This window comes from Pteropus medius, unplaced genomic scaffold (genome assembly GCF_902729225.1).
Source record: "Pteropus medius unplaced genomic scaffold, Ma_sr-lr_union100, whole genome shotgun sequence".
Lineage (NCBI taxonomy): Eukaryota > Metazoa > Chordata > Mammalia > Chiroptera > Pteropodidae > Pteropus > Pteropus medius.
In genome coordinates this window covers 18,229,647-18,248,285 of record NW_024349799.1, presented here as the reverse complement: position 1 = coordinate 18,248,285, position 18,639 = coordinate 18,229,647, and the positions used below count along the sequence as shown (strand labels likewise).

Sequence of the window (18,639 nt, the reverse complement as noted above, 5' to 3'; positions counted from 1 at the left end):
GCATTCAGTCAGAAATGGGGTGAATTTTTGAAATGAGTTTTTGATAACTGATGGCTTCCTTTGGTGGTGAGAGTATATTTGATGTCCAGGAGCTAAGAGAGTTGTGTCAGATTCCCTGATAGGGAACTAGCCCTTGTCTTTCGTTGTATTTTATTTTATTTTTTGGTTTTTGGTTTTTTGTTTTGTTTTGTTTTGTTTTTGAGGGAGGTGAGGATGCAGGGCAAGGACAGTTTCTGCTTCCTGAGTGGAGATCATGATGGCAGCTTTGGGTCAGGATGGGTAGGGCCTTTGGGCATATATAGAAGAACCAGTTTCTGAACCTTCTGCCCTTCATAGGTGACCTTGTCAAGGTGAGAGTCTCTTAACTTGGCTCTAGGATTGGCAGGAACACCTCATCCAAGGTGAGTCTGGAAAGCTTCCAGCTGGAAAGGCAGAAAGCAGGTCTCTTTTGTTTACTCTGCCACGATAAGGTTGTCCCTGGTGGAGTCAGAGAGAAAAAGGTCACCGACATGTCTGACTTCACAAAGCAGAGCCAAGTTTAAAGATGTAAAGCAGGGGTTAGCAAACATTTTCTATAAAGGCCCAGAGAGTTAGCAGTTCCAGCTTTGCTGGTCAGAAGGCATCTTTTGCAGCTGCTTAGCTCTGCCATCGCAGCATGAAAGTAGATGCAGATAATACGAAAATGAATGAGTGTGGCTGTGTTCCAATAAAACTTCATTGGACCCTTTATGAAAGCCAAAATTTTAGTTTTATATAATTTTCACATGCCATATTATTCTTCTTTTGATTTTTTCCCAATTCTTTAAAGATGTAAAAGCTATTTTTGTGGGTCATACAAAAGCAGGTGGTGTGCTGGGTTTGACCCACAGATGGTAGCTGCTGACCCCTGATCTAAATGATAAAGGGAATTCCTATGTCTAGGGTTGGAAGGTGTCAACAGACTGTGGCCAGAGCACCATTCACAGGGGGTGGAGCAGAAGAAAGGCTCAGGTCAGGGTGGCAGTGCAGGGCAAGTGTGGATCACCTCTGAGAAAGGGAGAGAGAGAGAAAGGGAGATTGATTCTGGTACAACCTGTTTTATGAAATGAGATATGATTCTGCTCAAAAACATTTTCTGGTGTCCCTTGGATAGGAAATCTAGGAAATCTCTAGATGCTGGGAATGGGAAATTTTTTAAACCAAAAGATAACCCAGGTGCCAGGTGTCTAAGAGCCCCCAGTCTCTCATCTTTATGTGATTCTTTAAGGTGTGAAGGACCAACTCCTAGACGTCCTGCTGTATGCTGGAAATCTTAGGACCCCTTTCCAAATCCCCAGAGGTTCCTGAAGGGCTTATGTGTCTCTTCCTTTATGGCTTGACTCTCTTAGCTATCACCTTCCTCCTATACCTCATTAATTCACATGAGGGACACAGCTCCCCTTCCTGCATTTCTCCAAATGCCATTCACCAGGAAGAGTTCTATGTGGCAAGATTGGCTGAAAATTTAGGCTTAAATATCCTTTGGCTATCCTTGCCTCTAGGACTTTTTCATGATCCCGATCCTTCTATATACTCCTTCATCACCCAGTCCCTGCCCCACCCCCACCCTGAAGTTATAATGTTCTATAGGGTGGCAGACATCCTGTAATAAATGTCAGGAGTGTGGGTGAGCCAACTGCGGTGGGAGCCCATGGGAGAGAACTGATGATCCTACTAAGTGAGAGTCCGGAAGGCTTCCCAGAGGCAGGCACAGGAGAGGGCTGTAGACATCTGAGAAGGCATTTTTTTTTAGCAGAGAAGGGTAAGGGAGGGGCATTTGTGGCAGAGGAGTGAACTTGAGTTAAGGCTGGTAAGACCCAAGGAAGGAGTTTGTCCTCAAGGTTGGATTTCGTCGGTCTATTGATTAAACTCATATTTTCTTTTCTTTCCAAAGATAAATGCTATAATTAGGTTTATAATCTTTGTTTCCTTGGGCCACTGAAGTATTTGGAATCAATGTTCTTTAAACATTAATTTCCTTGAAGTCCCAGAAACAACAAAAAATTAAAATATCTTATTTAACTGGATTTGTAAATTAATGGTAAATGTTTGCTGAATAAACCATTCGAGTTGAACATCCATAAATGTTCCTGTAGTTACATGCAAAACAACTCTTTAGATATATTCTCAAAAGGAATGTCAAAAAACAGTGTTCCCTTGTAGATATCTGTGGTAATCTCCTGGCATTCATTTCTCTCTTTCTAGAAGTCACAATTTCTGTTTGAGGGTTCATGTGGTTCTGGAGAAACTGACCATCCCTAACTCTAGTTCAGGCACTTGACAGGTCTAAGATAAGCAATGCATTCCTTCCCTCTGCTCACATTTCAGGAGTGAGCACCTGAGAGGAGTCTCCCCAATTAGAGCAAAACTCAGTCTTCCTTCTGCGCAGGTTGAGACAGCAGCATTCTCTCTTCTTTTAAAAGGGGCACTGTAGACAGATGCTCTTCCACTTAGTTTGCTGCAGCCCTGAGGGAAGCCAGCTTGAGGATGAAACTCAGCCAAGGAAACAGTAGAGCAAACGGCATCAGGGCCCTGATGTTGCTGCCACAAACCACTGGATTGAACTGTGCCGTAAGCCTACATATCTCTGGACTTTTTGTTTTGATGAGATAATAAATTCCCTTTATTGTGTAAGTCAAGTCAAATTAGCTTTTCCATTCTGAGCTGAGACAGTTCTCAAGACTGAACTGGATTTATGTCCACCCTTTTGTAGAGACTTGTGAGTACCTGACCTCAGCACTTAAGGACTCAGCTGATGGTGCCTATAGTATTTCAATCTTGGGTTACATTAGTAACAATCTAGATCCATTAAAATATATTTAGTATTTGTACAAAAATAGAGATTGGCAGTACAGAAGAGAAGCAAAAGCATGGGGGAAAGTTTCTCTTCTGCAATGATGAGAATTCAGAAGAAAAGCAGCTGCAGTGTTTTTATTGAGAGTAGGAATTAGAGCCAAACACACAACTTTCCTGCTGGGCTGTGCCAGGCAAGGGCTGAGAGGGAGCACATGGAGCTGGCTTCATAAACCTTAGATGGGTTAATGAGGGACATAGGTTTCAGGAAACCAACTCTTTAAGAGCCTAAAGAAGGCAGCAATTCTTTCTCTTTTTCTGATTCTAAAAATCAGAAATTTTAGAAAAGCATACACAAAAAAAGCAGCAAACATCCAAATTGCCCAACTTGAGTGTTATTTTTTAAAAATCTACATACTTACATAATTTTATGTCATAGGCACGTTACCTTCCCCAAAATGTCTTTCGGTAGCTGCATAACATTTCACCATAGAGACAGTTCTATACACACCATTTTTCTTTTGTTGAACATTTAAGCAATTTGTCTGTTGTTGTTTTCTATTCTAAATCACGTTGCGATGAACTTCTTTGAATGAAGTCTTTGTCCATATCTCTGATAAGACTGTTAGGTTAGATTCCCAGAAGAACAATTACCAGGTCAAAAGATTTGAATATTTTTGAAGTTATTAATACATTTGCCAAATTGCTCCCACTAGCCATGCATGAATGCTTGTAATGGCAAAAATTCAAAGTGTATCTCTTATGTGGTCAGAGGTGGGTGAACAAGTCAAAATCAGTTAGATTCAAGCACTGAGTCATTGATTGAGCATCAACTCTGCAGATGCTGTGATGCAGGTCACCAAGCAGTCTCATCCAGCAGGCTGGGGTAGCAGATAGGCCACATGCAGAATATCTACAGGGGAGAAGGACTCACTCTCAGAACAAAGTTTAACACGGCCCAGGCAATCCAAGCCTCTTTACATTCCCTAGCACTCTTTCTTTTCATTCTACCTCACCCCTTGGTCCTTCCCTAAGTCCACCTAAGTCCTTTGGACTTGCCAACAATGCTCATTTATGTGGTTGTGGCCCCCAGTAATAAAGTCCAGTGAAAACTATAGTCAACTAGACCAGACAGTGAGGCTTTATGGAGTTTGGGAAGGATGCGCCACAAAGGATGATATTGTTAGAAAGAAGAATGCTTGTAAATGGGGTAACTAGAGCTGACACCCCCAGGGATTTAGGGACCTGGTTCATCTCCCTCCAACCCTGGCCAAGTCACTGTATTATAGCAGGCAGAGGCTTACTTACTCACCTTACCTCTTCTGTAATTCTTCCTGACATTGCTGCTTGGTAGGAAATTCCCAGAATCAGTTACTGGGAAGAGGGAATGGGTGGCCAGGAGAAGGGGAGGGATGCTCCTGGTGCTCTGAGTAAGAATTCAGCAGTCCAGTACTCCTAGGGCTTAACCCATTGTCCGCATCCTTATGGTCCCCCGGGAGGCTCTGGCAGGAGTAGAACACTGGACAATGGTAGAAGTTACCAAGGGGGTCTTAGTACTGGAATGCTCCAGCTCAGAAAAAGGATGCCCTTGGTTCTGGTCCTTGGACATCCTTTTCCTGCTTGGTGCCAGCCTCTCTCACAAGCGATCACTTAAATCCCCAGCCATTAATTGACCAAATCGTTACAGGGCATCTCTTCCATGCCACGGTGCAGGGCATTTGATAGGAGTAAGATAGTCTCCTGTCCTCAGAGAGCTCACAGTCTGGGGGTGGGGGTGGGGGGTGGGATTATAGGCAAGTAAATTTAATTGCATGATAGTGTGACAGGTCTGCACAACCAGGCATCATGAGGCCCACGTGGCCCAAGCCGTATCATTGGGAGCGAAATAAATAGGTCTCCTATCTGCGTCTGCGAAATGTTGCACTCCAAGTCCTTGATCAGGGCCCGTTACCTCCAATTATGACTTCGTTCCTGACTGAGTGAAAGAAATTGGAGGCTGCTCACATTATTTTGACATGTGGCCTCTTTCCAGGAGTTCAAGGACAGATCCAGCTAAAAGGCAGGTTTTTGTAAATAGAAAGGAAGCAGAGCAAAGGAAAGTGCTCACTGCAGGGCGGGGGCTGGATGGTCCTCACCAAGGTGCCCAGCTGCAGGGTGGCATCAGAGACCCAACACAGAAATCAGAATATGCAAGCAGTAGCTGTGGCAGAAGCCCTGCTGGGATTTAGCTAGAGAACAGAATAACTTTGCATAATGAGCATGAGAGCAGTAAAGAATAAACTGTAAAGTGTTGCACAAATATTAGCCCTCCTGCCTCTTCCTGCCCTGGTCTCACTTTATCAGCATGGCTGAAGCCCTTGATTTGAGGTGGGGGAAGCTGGCTAGAGATGGCTGAAACCTATCAGAGGGGCCCAGAATCCTCTGAACTTGAACTGCTCAGTCTTCCCTTGGGGCCACTCTGACACACTCACTGTGGGCAGAGAATTCAGTTCCAGTCAGAAAGGAGCAGAAACCGGATGTGGAAATCAACTCTGTCCTTGTCCTCAGGACGACCAACCCACAGGGGTCTCCTTACTCCAGGAGAACAAGCCTTACTCTCCCACCAGCCTTTGAACCCTTCCACGGAGTTAAAAGTCTGAGGAAATTAGGCCTCAGTCCCACAGTGGGAACAGCCCATTCTCAGTATGCCCTCCATATGGCTTAATAATTTGAGATTTCTCAAGGGAAGGCTGGAGGGATTTTGATGCTCTTCCTATGGTTTTCCAGCATGCATCTCTTCTCATCAATAAAAGATTGAGTTTACTCACTGTGGTAAGCCGAAAGTGAAAAACAGGTGCAGCAATATAATATTTCTCTTTAATTACTGTTTATGAAAAAAAAGCACATGAGTGTGGAAATTAATTATTCCATATTGTTAGACCACGATGAACTACTTACTAATTTTAACTGTGGCTTTTATGGAGAGGCTGTTGCTCAACATCTTATTAATTTGAGTAAATATTAACAAACAGTTTCTGCAGCTCCCCCACTACTCACTGTCTTCCCCATTCCCCACCCTAAGCCCCTATAGGACATTCTGGGTGTGGGAGTGTCTTTTTTCCTTCACTGCATGGTATTGGACCTAAGTTTTATAAAGTTTCTTCTCAAGAAGAAAGGCTTTGTGATTTCAAGGCTGTTTTCCTCCCTCCACCATCTGTCAGTCAGAGTGCCCTGGGACTCATGTAGAAATGCAAGGAAATGCTTTTCTATTATTTATGTCTATTTCCACACCCAGCACTTTTCCCTCTCAGTTGGCAGCCTCCTTCTCTCTGGTTTGCCCTAGATGAAAGGCACCTATGGGTAGCCCGTGGCCAACTGGGCAGGTTAGCATGTAGGAGATGGGGATGGGGAAGTCCCCAAAGGCTCCACTGAGTCCATGCTACTGGCTAAGGCAACAGTGATTCTGTGTATGAAATCATGGAGCCTGGCAGCAGAGGAGGGAAGCAGAGAAGGTGAGAGCTGGCCTTATCACATTCTCAGCAGAATTCGCATGATGGGGTTGTACCTTATTCAACCCATCCTGAGTTATAACGAGAAGAGGCAGGGGATCTCAAGAGCCTTTCAGCTGGAAGTTGGTGGTAGCCTGGAGCTCTTGATTCTCATAGTCTGGCTATCTATTGTTGCAGAGCAAAATATCCAAAACACAGTGACTTAAGACAACAACCAATTTATTCTGTCTCATGATCCTATGGGTCAGGAATTAGGGCAGGGCTTAGCTGGGAGAGCCTTCGGCTCCACATAGGTTAGATTGGTATAGCCAAGAAGCTTCATTCCCATGTCTGACTCTTTACCGGGAATGGCTGGATTGACTGAAAATTGATATCAACTAGGTGTTTTGTCACCAAAAAAAATTCACTTGGAAAAAAGAAAAGATTGCATGCAAACATGGCAAGCCTTGTGTGCACTCTGGCCTGTGTACAAGACAGAGGGGTATTTATAGAAGGGAAAAGGAAGTTAATAGAAGGGGAAGTTAGAACCATAGAACTTTATTATAAAGTTCTACTTATTATAGAGGTCTCCTTTAGGGTTCTCGTGATTGCATAGAGTGGGAGAACTTTCATAAGTCCTAGCTCCTCCCATAGACCCTCCTGATTGATTGTGTTTGCTTAAAGTTTCAATTTGTCTTTATTTGCTGGAAAGCTTGACTCAGCTGGGTGGGTGAGATGACCTTCACGTGGCCTCTTCAGCATGGTGGTTAGAGTAGTTGGATTTCTTACATGGTGACTCAGAGAGAAAGCCCAAGAGGACCTTCTCCAGGCAGACCTGTAAGACTTCTGACCTCGTCTTGTAGCCCTAGGACATCACTTCCATCTTATTTTGTTGGTCAGCAGATCACTAAGGCCAGCCAAAATTTAAGAAGAAGGGAATTAAACTCCACTTTCCATGGGAGGAGCAACAAAGATATTGTAACCATTTTAAATCTTCCCCAGCACACAATTTTGCTCTGGGGCTCACCAGATCTAGCAGAGGCAACTAGATGGTGATAGAAAGAGTTTTATAGTCTAATGGCCTGGGTTTCATTTTGGCCATTTACTCAGAATTTGGCTAAGGTCTGATTTCCTTCACAGATCCTCAGTTTCCTTTTCTACACAATAAAAGCAATAGCTCCCACCTTACAGGACTTTTGGGAGGATTAGTAAAATCATATATAAAAAGCCCAAGCCAGAGCCTGCCATCCAGAAGTTACACTATCTACGGAGCTCTTGCTATAAAGATGACTGTTCAAAAAGAAAAATAATGTATAAAGATTCAATGAGATTGTGTGTGTTTATCAATATGTAGTCTCAGTCTCATCTGTGGGTCATGAAAAATTTTACTGACATTATAAAAATAGAATAGAAAAGGAAAAAACAGAATCAAAAACATCAAGTTGCATCAGGTGTAATAGAGGCTAATATAGTTTTTCAAAACTTGTTTTAGTTATATATATACATATATATATATTTATATATTTGTGTATATTGGATCATGGTATGAAATGTATTGTTTCATTTAAAAAATATTTTTTTTTACCGAGGTTCATGATCAAATTATTTGAAAGCTTCTGAGAGAATGAATGTGAAGGGCTTTTGCCGCCTGCAGTACACCGTCATTTGAAAGCACAATCATTATTATATTGGGTGTAGCTGGGAACCCAGGGCTGGTACAGATGAGGAGCAGCTTAGTAAATATGTAAAGTTCACCAGAATCCTGGCCTTAAGAATCTGACTGTCAAAATCAACAAAGTAAAAGTGGCTGACAAGACCAGCATTTATTCCGGAGTCAGTTCTGAATATTACAAGTAGCCTTGCAAACTGGATGGGCGGGAAGCAGCATCATAAAATTTCTCCCATCCTCTCTGTTCTTATTCCCTGAGTGTCTTCAGGGTAATGAGTAGTCTTTGTCTCTCTGGACATGAAAATAAGTACAAAGGAGAAGGAGCTGAATTGGATATAGATTTGAGGGAAAGACCATCAAAGTGGACATGAGCTATCCTGTTAGGTAAGGACTCAGCCCATTTCTTGAGAACTCTTCCTCCTTGATTCAGTCATGGGGTTTACATAGGAGCTGCCTTAGGTGACTCCCCTCCTCATGTTGGTTGACCTGCAATGGCCAATTAGAGCTCTTTTTTGTTTTGTTTTGTTTTCCAGTTTGGGGCCAGAGAAAATTCACATCAACTCCTCTCCCTTGGTGGAAGCCCTGAGAGGTAAAACCTGAGAGCTGTGAGTGTCCAAATTTCCCTGTTGGAGGAAGCCTGCCTACAGGGAGAGAGACTCAAGCCAGCATGCAGAGGGCAGCATGGAGAGAAAGCAGAGGCATCAGGGTTGTCTTTGATTTCCCTGGTGTACTTTCTCATGAAGCCCAGCTGTATCTTCACTTTGTTTGCAGACCGGCTGTTCGACCTCATAGTCCATAAGCCAATACATCCCTTTTGTCTATGCTTGTTTGAGATGGGTTTCTATCCTTTGCATCCAAGGGTCTTTCCTATATGACCTTAAAAAAAAAACGCAGTTTGGTGGGACTGGAAGGGATGACAATGAACACAGTCATTTTTCCTAGGCCTGCATTAGAGAGAGCAGAGGCTTCCATCCCCTCCATCTCTCTTTCTGCCCAGGCATCTGCAGAGTGCACAGCCCCAGAACCAGGTGCAGCATCACGAAGAGAAACACCAGCCAACACACACATGGGCTTTGCCAGCTAACATACTTCCTCCAGAGAGGAATCAAGGGCAGCCAGCCCTACCCCGCTTGTGGGTCCTCCAGCCCCCTCCATAGTTAAATGCCATGATCTCTACTGTGCCAGGAGCTGCTACATCAGGAGCCTTGGATTAAATGATTTGTCTCCTTCCAACATAGCTGCTCTCTAGATCCTGTCTGACAAATGTGGTTCATTAGGGCTGACAAAGATGAATGTCCTTGTTTATGGAAGTCAGCTAAGTGCTGTTCTCAGGGAGCCAATGAACTTGGATCTGAAGTAAGGTGTACATCGGGTTGGCTCTCTAACACTCCCTCTCAGCCACAGTCTATGGTGGCAACACCGAGGCCAAGTACATGCCACTTGCCAAGGGTAGATCCCACGAGAATTCCACAGTTGGAGAATAATAAAATTTGGCAGCTGATAGCAGCTTCTGTCATTACTGTCTGAGAGTTAGCTTAGTTTTTCAAGGTGGCTGCCCTATGAAGCACCTGCAGGACACCATCAAGCAACAGACACACATCTGAGCCACTAATATCTATAAGCAACTCTTACAAGCTGGGTAAGGGCAAGGTTGAGAACTCTGTGGCTGTCTTTGTCAGCTTGGGCTGATATGACAAAATTGCCATAGACTGGATGGCTTAAACAACAAATATTTATTTTTCACAGTCTTTAGGCTAGGAAGTCCAGGATCAAGGTGCTGGTAGGTCTGGTGTCAAGTGAGGACTCTCTTCCTGGTTTTCAGATGACCATCTTCTTGTGTCTTCACATGGTGGAGAAAGTGCAATTTCTAGTATTTCTCACTAATCCCATCCTGGGGCTCCACCCTCATGACCTCATCTAAACCTAATCTCCTAATACCAACCTGGGTGCACTTCATGAGCAAGTATACCCGGGAACTCAAACACTACCCTGATGCCTCTGCTTTCTTTCCATGCTGCCCTCTTAGGGTTAGCATTTAACATATGAATTTTGGGGGAACACAAACATGCAGTTTATAACAGGGGCGTTGGCTGTCTAGAGAGGAAAAGACTCGGAAACATAATCTGGACACATAGCTAGCATACTTCTGCAACTCCTGTGAGAACCTGAACCATTGCTAGCAGCTGGCTTCCTTCTTGTCCTTCTGACCATTTATTTCAAGTTGACTATTCCATGGCTCCAAGAGTCCCCCCAAAGCAATGCTTCTCAACCCACTTGGGCAGCAGAGTCACCTACTACTGTGGCTTGTAATGTTTTGAAACATCATCTACAGTAATAAACACATTTTACATTACAACCCAGGTGCATGTGTGAGCATGCACAGGTGCGTACACACACACACACACACACACACACACACGTACAATTTCAACAAAATTTCATCAAACAATGCTTACACTTACTGACTGGAATTCATTCTGATATTTTCTATCTATTCCATTTTATATATTTTTTAAAATGCTAGTCACATCCTGATAAATCGATTTCATGATTGCTAATAGGTCATAACACTTGGTTAAAACAACAACATCACTGACGAATGGTGCTCGTCGAAAGTCCACATAAACCTTGTTAAGCAAGGCCTCTTGAGGAGGAGCCTATAAGTTGAGACTTATAGGATGGTTAATATTCAGACAGGCTGATGGTGTGGAGCAAACAATATTTGGGGCTGAGAAACAGCATGTGCAAATGTCAGGAAGGGAGAGAGAGAGAGATCGACATCTGGCATGTGGAGAAGCTGTAAGTTCAACTCAGCTGGAGCACAAGTGTTGAGGAAAGAGAGTGTGAGAGAAGGCTGAGAGTCCGGTGGGGCCATTTGTGGGGAGGGGGTGGGCGGGGCGGGGGGAAGGCAGTAATAATGAACACAGACTCTGTGCTGAAGACAAGGAGAAGTTCTTAATGTTGAGCAGTGGAGTGACATGGTCAGACTAAGGCTTTTCGAAAGGCCACACTGTTGTATGGAGAGTAGATGTGGGGTGCAGCAGACAGAATGGGGGGAGTGCAGATTCAAGGCTGGTTGCAGGTAGCCCAGTCGTCAGGGTCATCAGAGCACCTGTGATATGAATGACAATTAGGTGCCTTTTGTGGGAGGACAGAGGAGGAAAAAGAGCCTTTCTCTAGCAGGCATCAGGCCAGCCTTTGGGGCTGCATATCAGCTTCCACCCACCCTTTGGCCTGGTGTCCTTGAGCAGGGCAGGACCGGCCAGAACCATTGTGGTGGCTTGCAGCCCTGCAGGTCTGGAGGAAACAGCAGAGGTTTAGGAATGAGACGGTGATGATGGCAATGGAGAGAATGGCACATTCAAGAAATAATACCGTGGGGAAGTGGGCCTGGGTGGCCTTGAGGGTTTCGTTGTCTATAAGACTGGGATTCTGACCTCCCCCTGTTCCCTCTCGCTCTTAAACCTTGCTGTGCTTGTTCAGGGCTGAGCTAACATGGTAGAGGTGGAGTTGGGGTGCCGGCTTAGGGATGGGGTCTGGCGCCTGAGCCATAGAGGAGAGGGAGAGGCCTCAAAAATAGAACCTGTCTCCTTTTGCTCCAAAGAAGGAAGAGGAAGAGGTTAAGGAGCAAACTGAGCCCCCTCCTTGCTTCAGGTCCCCAGAGTGTTAGCCTCAACTGAGGGAGGAGAAATTTGGAATCTGATATAAAATGTGACTTTTAAACCTGACAGACTTTCAGATACAGAAAGTGATCAGCCAGTCATGGGCTCTGTTATAAGGGGAGGGACAGTTAAGGTAACACAGCTGGCCAGTGGCTGGAGAGCATGCCTGTCTGTTTGTTTTCCATTCAGGTGCGCTGTGCAATAAATCTGAGTGGCCCCAGCTCTGTGCTTCACTCCCTCTGGTTTAACCCCAAGCCCAGCACATCCTGCCCTCTGTTTTTTTTCTCCTGTGTAGTGAGCTCATTTTGAGGGAATTCTGCCCCCTTCTAAAGTCCTCCCCACTCCAAACAGGCAGCCTGCAGCTGTCCAGTGAGTTTGCCCGGACCAGGGTCAATTTCATTCAGGGAGGAGAAAAAGTCCTCCTTCTGCCTCTAGTCAGAGCCATGTTCTCCCACCCAGCTTTACAAGTAAGCCTTGAACTTTGGGCATTAGAGCTGAGACTGTTTTAATGATGCTTTTTTTGATTTCTCAAATTGCTCAGAAGCCATATTTGGTATGGTGTGACGTAGGTAATTTATTAGGCTTCCTGGGCCTTCAAACACAGGCCTGTAAAACTTTCTACACTCCTCCCCTCTCCATTTTCTACAGTAGGAAATCTAAGGCTGCCCTGTGGTTTCCATATAATCCGAACACAGTGCTTGGCCCATGTGAAGTCTATCTTGATGCACAGACTCTTCTTCCAGATTGCTCAGGCTGGCCTGTGGGTCAAAGTCAGTGTGGGGGACTCAAGCAGCTGACCAGAGACGTCTGACATGGAGAGACTCAGGGGATGCCTCTCAGCCAGAATCCATGGGTACTGCAGGGGTAGAACACCACCAAAAGCACACGCCGACCCCAAAGCCTTAGGGCAACAATGGCAGTGGCAGCTGACATGTTCCTTGAACAGGACAAAGCACTCTATGTACATTTTCTCACAATGAGGATTATTGCCCTCATTAGGAAACTGACACCCCAAAAGATAAACTTGTTCAAGTTAAGCAGCTGGTAAGTAGAGGAGCTGGGGTGTGAAACCCTGGCTGCCTGGCTCCTGAGCACAGCCAGTGGGGACAGGGACACAGAAAGCAGTCAGGGGCAAGAAAGCACCAGTGTTCACTCTTCACCATCAGTGCTGGGGTATGTACAGTCAAGCTGGTCCCAGGACTAGGGAAGTTGCCTGATGCGCTGCCAAGTTTGAGAAAGTAAATTACTAATCAAAGATTTCAGAAGCATTCTCAGCCCCACCAGTGGACACTCCTCAATTCTCACTTCCTGTACATAAATCTTCCTCCCTCCTCATCCTGCACTGGAGGTTTTCTTTCTTGTTGCTCTAATTTTTTTTTTGCTTCTGTTTAAAATTAATTCTACAACACTGAATAACCTTCCCCCACAAGGTTGGAGTTAATCAGGCTGAATTTATTAAGATCTTTACAATTAAATGAGCTCATACCTGGAGGAGGAAAGTTACCTTATTATCCCATTTTAAGAGCTTGAATAATTTTAGCCCCTAACTTACTGTCGACCCCCAATGACTTCCTTTACAGTTGCCAATGACGTTAGAGGGCACTGGACCACGGTCTCCTCCGTGTTTCCCATCCTTGATGTGAGGAGAAGCATGCTCAGACCAGTGAGTCACTGAGGAGGGGAAAGCACGATGACAGGGTATGTATGCAGTTCAGCATGGAGTGGGCCCGTTTTAGTTTTATAGGCAGAACCTGGGCTCAAGAAGGCGCATTATGAATGGATGATTTCCTCCTAAGAATTCATCATCTGGGGTTACTGTCACTCTGTCCCCTCCTGCCACCCCTCTCACAGTAGGAACCACTTGCTTGCTACCTACCAGATTAGACAGACCCCAATTGGAGGGTGGGGCTTTCAGTATCTCTGAGGAGGGGGTTCAGCCCAGATATGGCCCTGCTACTGGTACCATCTTGACCTAAATGCCCTGTGCTGTTCCCGAGTGTCCAACCTTAATGATCCACCTCATACTCTGGAATACTACGAAGGTCTGGGATTTCCCTGCTTTGGTCTTGCCAGCCTTGCTCACAACCCCCAGGGGATAGGCTGATTGTCCCTGATGAGGCTGACACCTGTTTGGACTTCTGAGTATCACTCTCACTCAGCTGCCTCATGAATAGGCTCTACTTGCTTGTTGGATTCACAACTCTTTGTGATTGATGCCCATTATAGGTCGAAGTATGTTCTCCAAAAAGATATGTTCAAGCTCTAACTCCCAGTGCCTATGGATATGTCCTTATTTGGAAATAAAGTCTTTGAAGAGGTAATCAAATTAAGATGAGGTCCTATATGACCAATATGACCAGAGCCATTATGAGAAGAGACACAGAGAGTGATACATGGGGAGAATGCCATGTGATGATGAAGGCAGGGATTGGAGTGATGCCTCTAGAAGTCAAGACATGCCAAGGATTGCTGGCAACACCAGGAGATAATAGAAAGGCATGGAACAGATTTTCCCTCAGAGCTCTCCAGAAGGAACCAACCCTTCCAGCACCTTGACTTTGTTTCTCTCAGCTCCAGAACTGTGCAAGAATAAATTTTTATTGTTTATGACCACCTAGGAAATGAATACAGGACCAAGGTGCCCACCATTCCTCCTAATAAGCTTCTGATTTCTACCATCTATACTCTTGAGTCACCATGTTCTGCCATATTTGAATTCCTTCCTGTTGTTTTTGCTGGCTTATCCTTTTTCCTTACCATTTTTGATTACCAGCCCCATCTCAGGGGGCTTCTTTGATTCTAGGTGCTGAACCCCCATAGTTAACCCCCAGTTAGCACTGTCCTGTCCTAAAGTGACATATGCAGGAGGTAAAACCTTAAATTCTTATCACTGGGGTGCCCCATTGCCCCTGTGCACAGATTTTGTCTGCTAGCCAGTGTTCAAAGCAATCATCCCAAACCCTCAAACCCTCTTCCCATTGTTGGCCCACAGTTTGACCTTCATTAACCCCCTTAAGCCATAGGCAAGATAAAAAAGCACAATTTAGGCAGATTGCTCAGAGAAATGCTTGGATCCCAGGCAAGCTTAAGCCAAACACCATGAAAGTTAGCTTTTTCCATGTCTCCATTCAAGGTTTCATCCAGGTTGCAGTACTGAAGAGCAGACAAGCAAAACAATGCAGCTGTGTAGCCACATGCTCTACAACCTACACTGACTTCAACTAAAGTCAGGGCAGACATAATCTGTACACCCAGGAACCCTCCCTTAACTACTTGAGATCAATTAACCATTGCATGTAACTCATATTCTTTTCCTTCATAACCTCATTATTTATCTGGGGCACAACTCCACTTTTCCTGCTGCAGTTACTCACTAGATCTTTCTCTCAAATGGAGCCAGCTAGACAACATTTACTGTTAATTTCATATGTACATTTCTTTTCTCCCTTTATTAAAATGTTATTATCCCGGGAAGTGGCCTCATGGACAAGGCGATCAGGAAGTGACAGAAAAACAGTGCAGCCCTTTGTGAAATCTTAACCCTACTTATTCAAATATTGTGCTCTCAATTCGCCTCATGTTTTTGGTTATAAGAATATAGGTATTCTATAATTTTTACCTCTTGATTTTATTTGTTTCTTTATGAGGTTTTAGAGCTCTGTCCATGTGACTAAGAATTCATTGATTTTGCAGACTTTATTTCTGCTAACTACTCCTGGTAACTTTCCCACTGGTCAATTCTATCCACTGACCTCAGCCATTTTGCCCTGACACTTGGCTCTGTCTCCTGATTGCAATCTCATTCATATTCCTTTTGAATTTACAGTTTTCAAAATCTGTGCTTTCTCCTTTCACATTATGGACCTCAGAAATACATACATATGCACCTACTGGGCTCTATCTGGGCTCTCCCTGCTGGCTTTCTCCTTGTGCAGACCAGCTCCCAGGAAAGTCCCTTTTAGGTCAACTGCAGTCCTGGCCCAGGAGGTAGTGGGTGAAATGTGAACAATGGATAGGTATAGTTCAAGCAGGGTCTTGAAAGAAGAATGGAATTTTCATCAACAGAGGTAAATAGATGGGAATTTCAGACAAACAGAATAGCCTATAAAAATGAGCCAAATTTCAGATTTTAAAGTTCATTAGAGCAAATTTCGAAATATGGTCTGGAGCTTTTGGGAATCTCTTAGAGCAGTTCAGGGGATCCATAAGGTCAAAACAAATTTTATAATAACATTAATATTCTATATGCCTTTTCCACTGTCAGATATTTGCACCGATGTTGCCAAAGCAATGATGGGTAAAATTGCTTAGCATGAATTAAAGCAATGGCACCAAACTGTACTAGTAGTCGTTTTCTTCACCACCAAGCACATGTAGAAAAAAAAGCATGAATGTCATTTATGAATGTCTTTAATAAAGCAGTACACATTAATTTTATTAGCCTTTAACTCTTGAGTGTACATCTTTTTAATACTCTGTGTGGTGAAATGGGAAGGGCACATAAAACACTTCTGCTGTGTATCCAAGTACAACCATTGTCTACAGAAAAAAATTTTGTGCAACTGTTTGAGTTGCAAGCTGAACTAGCTTATTTGCTTTATGGAACACAATTTTCCTTGAAAGAATAACTGATAGTCAAGTTACAGCAATTCAAATTTCGGTATTTTTTCAGATATTTATTGAACACGAATAAAATAAACTTGTCACTTCAAGGAAAACAATGGAAAGTATTTGTTGCCAATGATACAACCCAAGTTTTCAAATTAAAATTAGAATTTGAAGATCTTATATTTCATTTTGATTATAACTTGAATTTCCCTATGATTTAAGATGTTGAGCATCTTCTCATGTGCTTATCTGCCATCTATATTTCTTCTTTAGTGAAACATATGTTCGAATCTCTTGTCCACTTTTTGTTGTATTGTTTATTTTCTTATTATTGAGTTGTTAGAGTTCTTTATACATTCTGGACAAAAGTCCTTTATCAAACAGGTGTTTTGCAAATATTTTCTACCAGTTTGTAGTTTGTCTTTTTGTTTTCTTTACATTGCCTTTCAAAGGTAAGAAGTATTTAATTTTTATGACATCCCATTTATTAATTTTTTCTTTTATGGTTTGTGCAGTTTGTGTCCTAAGTAATCTTTGCCTAACTCAAAGTCACAAAGATTTTTTCTATAAATTTTAAAGTGTTAAGTTTTAACTTTAGATCTATGATTTATTTCAACTTAATTTTCATATGTGGTATGAATTAGGAGTTGAGGTTTATTATTTATTTTTGCATATAAGTGTCCAATACTTCCAACATTATTTGTTGGAAAGGGTATTCTTTCACACTGAATTTATTTGGCAATTTCACTGGAAATTAATGAACTATGCATATGTATGTTTGTTTCTGGATTTTCTATTCTTCTGTTTCATTGATATATATACTGTCTTGATTACTATAATTGTATAGTCTTAAAATCAGATAATGTGCATCCTTCACCATTGTTTTTTTGTTTTCAAATTCACTTTGGCTATCCTAGTGCTTTTCTACATAAATTTTTCCATGTAAAAATTTATGTAGAATTTTTTTTTACCAAATGCTTCCTGATATTTTGATTAAGATTGTGATCAATTTGTGGAAAATTGACATCTCAACAATATTGAGTCTTTGATCCATGAACGTGATATATCTTTCCAGTTATTTAGGTTCTCTTTACTTTCAGTACTATTTTATAGACTTTAGAGTATTCTGCCATGTTGTTGAATTCACATATTAATATTTTGTAGATTTTTGAGACTACGTAGACAATAATGTCATCTGCTAATATAGAATTATAATTCTTCCTTTCCAATCTATATGCCTTTTATTTTTTTCTTTCCCTTTGTACTGATAGAACTTTCAGTATGATATTGGATAGGAGTGGTGAAAGAAGACATCCTTGCCTTATTCCCATTCTTTGGGGAAAAGCATTTTGTCTTTTATCATTAAACATAATGTTACCTGCAAGTTTTTTCATAGTTGTCTTTTATTAGATTGTGAATGTTTTTCTATTCTTAGATTATGAGGGTATTATAAAATATTTTATATATGGATATTAAATGTTTCCAAGTTGTTTTTTTTTTTGAGATGACTATATGATTTTTATTATTTGGTCTGTTATTATTATGTATAACATTGATTGGATTTTGACTCAGTCTTGAATTCTTGGACTAATTTTTATTTGATCACATCATATTATCCTTTTACTAGATTTTTAAATGTTCAATTTGTGTCTACAGCCATGCCACCCTGAACAAGCCCAATCCCATCTGATCTTGGAAGCTAAGCAGGGTCGGGCCTGGTTAGTACCTGGATGGGAGACCACCTAGGAAGACCAGGTGCTGTAGGTGTTAAAAATAAATAAAATAAAAATTCAATTTGCTAATATTTGGTTTAAAATTTTTATATCTATGTGCATGAGGGACATTAGTCTATAGTCTCTTTTTCTTACAATTTCTTTAACTGGCTTAAATATTATGGTAATGCTGGTATCATAAAATGAATTAGAAAGTCTTCCTACTCTTCTATTTTCTGGAAGAGAGTTTCAGTTCATCATGTTCTCTGATTCTGATATTCAGGTCATTTATATTCTTACTGATTTTCTGTCTACATATTCTATTGATTACTGAGAGAGTGGTAAGGTTTCCAACTATAACTGTGGAGTTGTCTATTTCTCCTTACACTTCCATCAATTTTTGATTTATTTATTTTGAAGTTCTGTTGTTAAGTGCATTCACATTAAGGATTTAAAAAAAAATTATGCAGTGTCTGAATCTAAGGAATAAAAAGAACAAACTAATCAAAAACACTCACAAATATAGTGGACAGTTTGGTGTCAGACAGAGGGGAGGGGAGTTTGGTGAGCTGGGAGAATGGGATGAAGGGCTAAAGAAGTACAAATTAGTAGCTGATGCATTGTCACAGGGATGGGGAACACAGCATTGGGAATGCAGTTAGCATTAATACTTTGGCTAGGAGGAGGGTCAGGGGAGGGAGGGTGCAGTT

The 18,639-nt window shown here is 42.4% G+C and overlaps 1 non-coding gene across 1 annotated transcript; it reads left to right on the top strand.

Moving 5' to 3' along the window:
- The first annotated feature begins 17,865 nt into the window (after positions 1-17,865).
- Positions 17,866-17,984, top strand: LOC120621385 (5S ribosomal RNA). Its single transcript, XR_005658143.1, has one exon. It is a non-coding gene; the product is annotated as a 5S ribosomal RNA (ribosomal RNA).
- Positions 17,985-18,639: the final 655 nt, after the last annotated feature.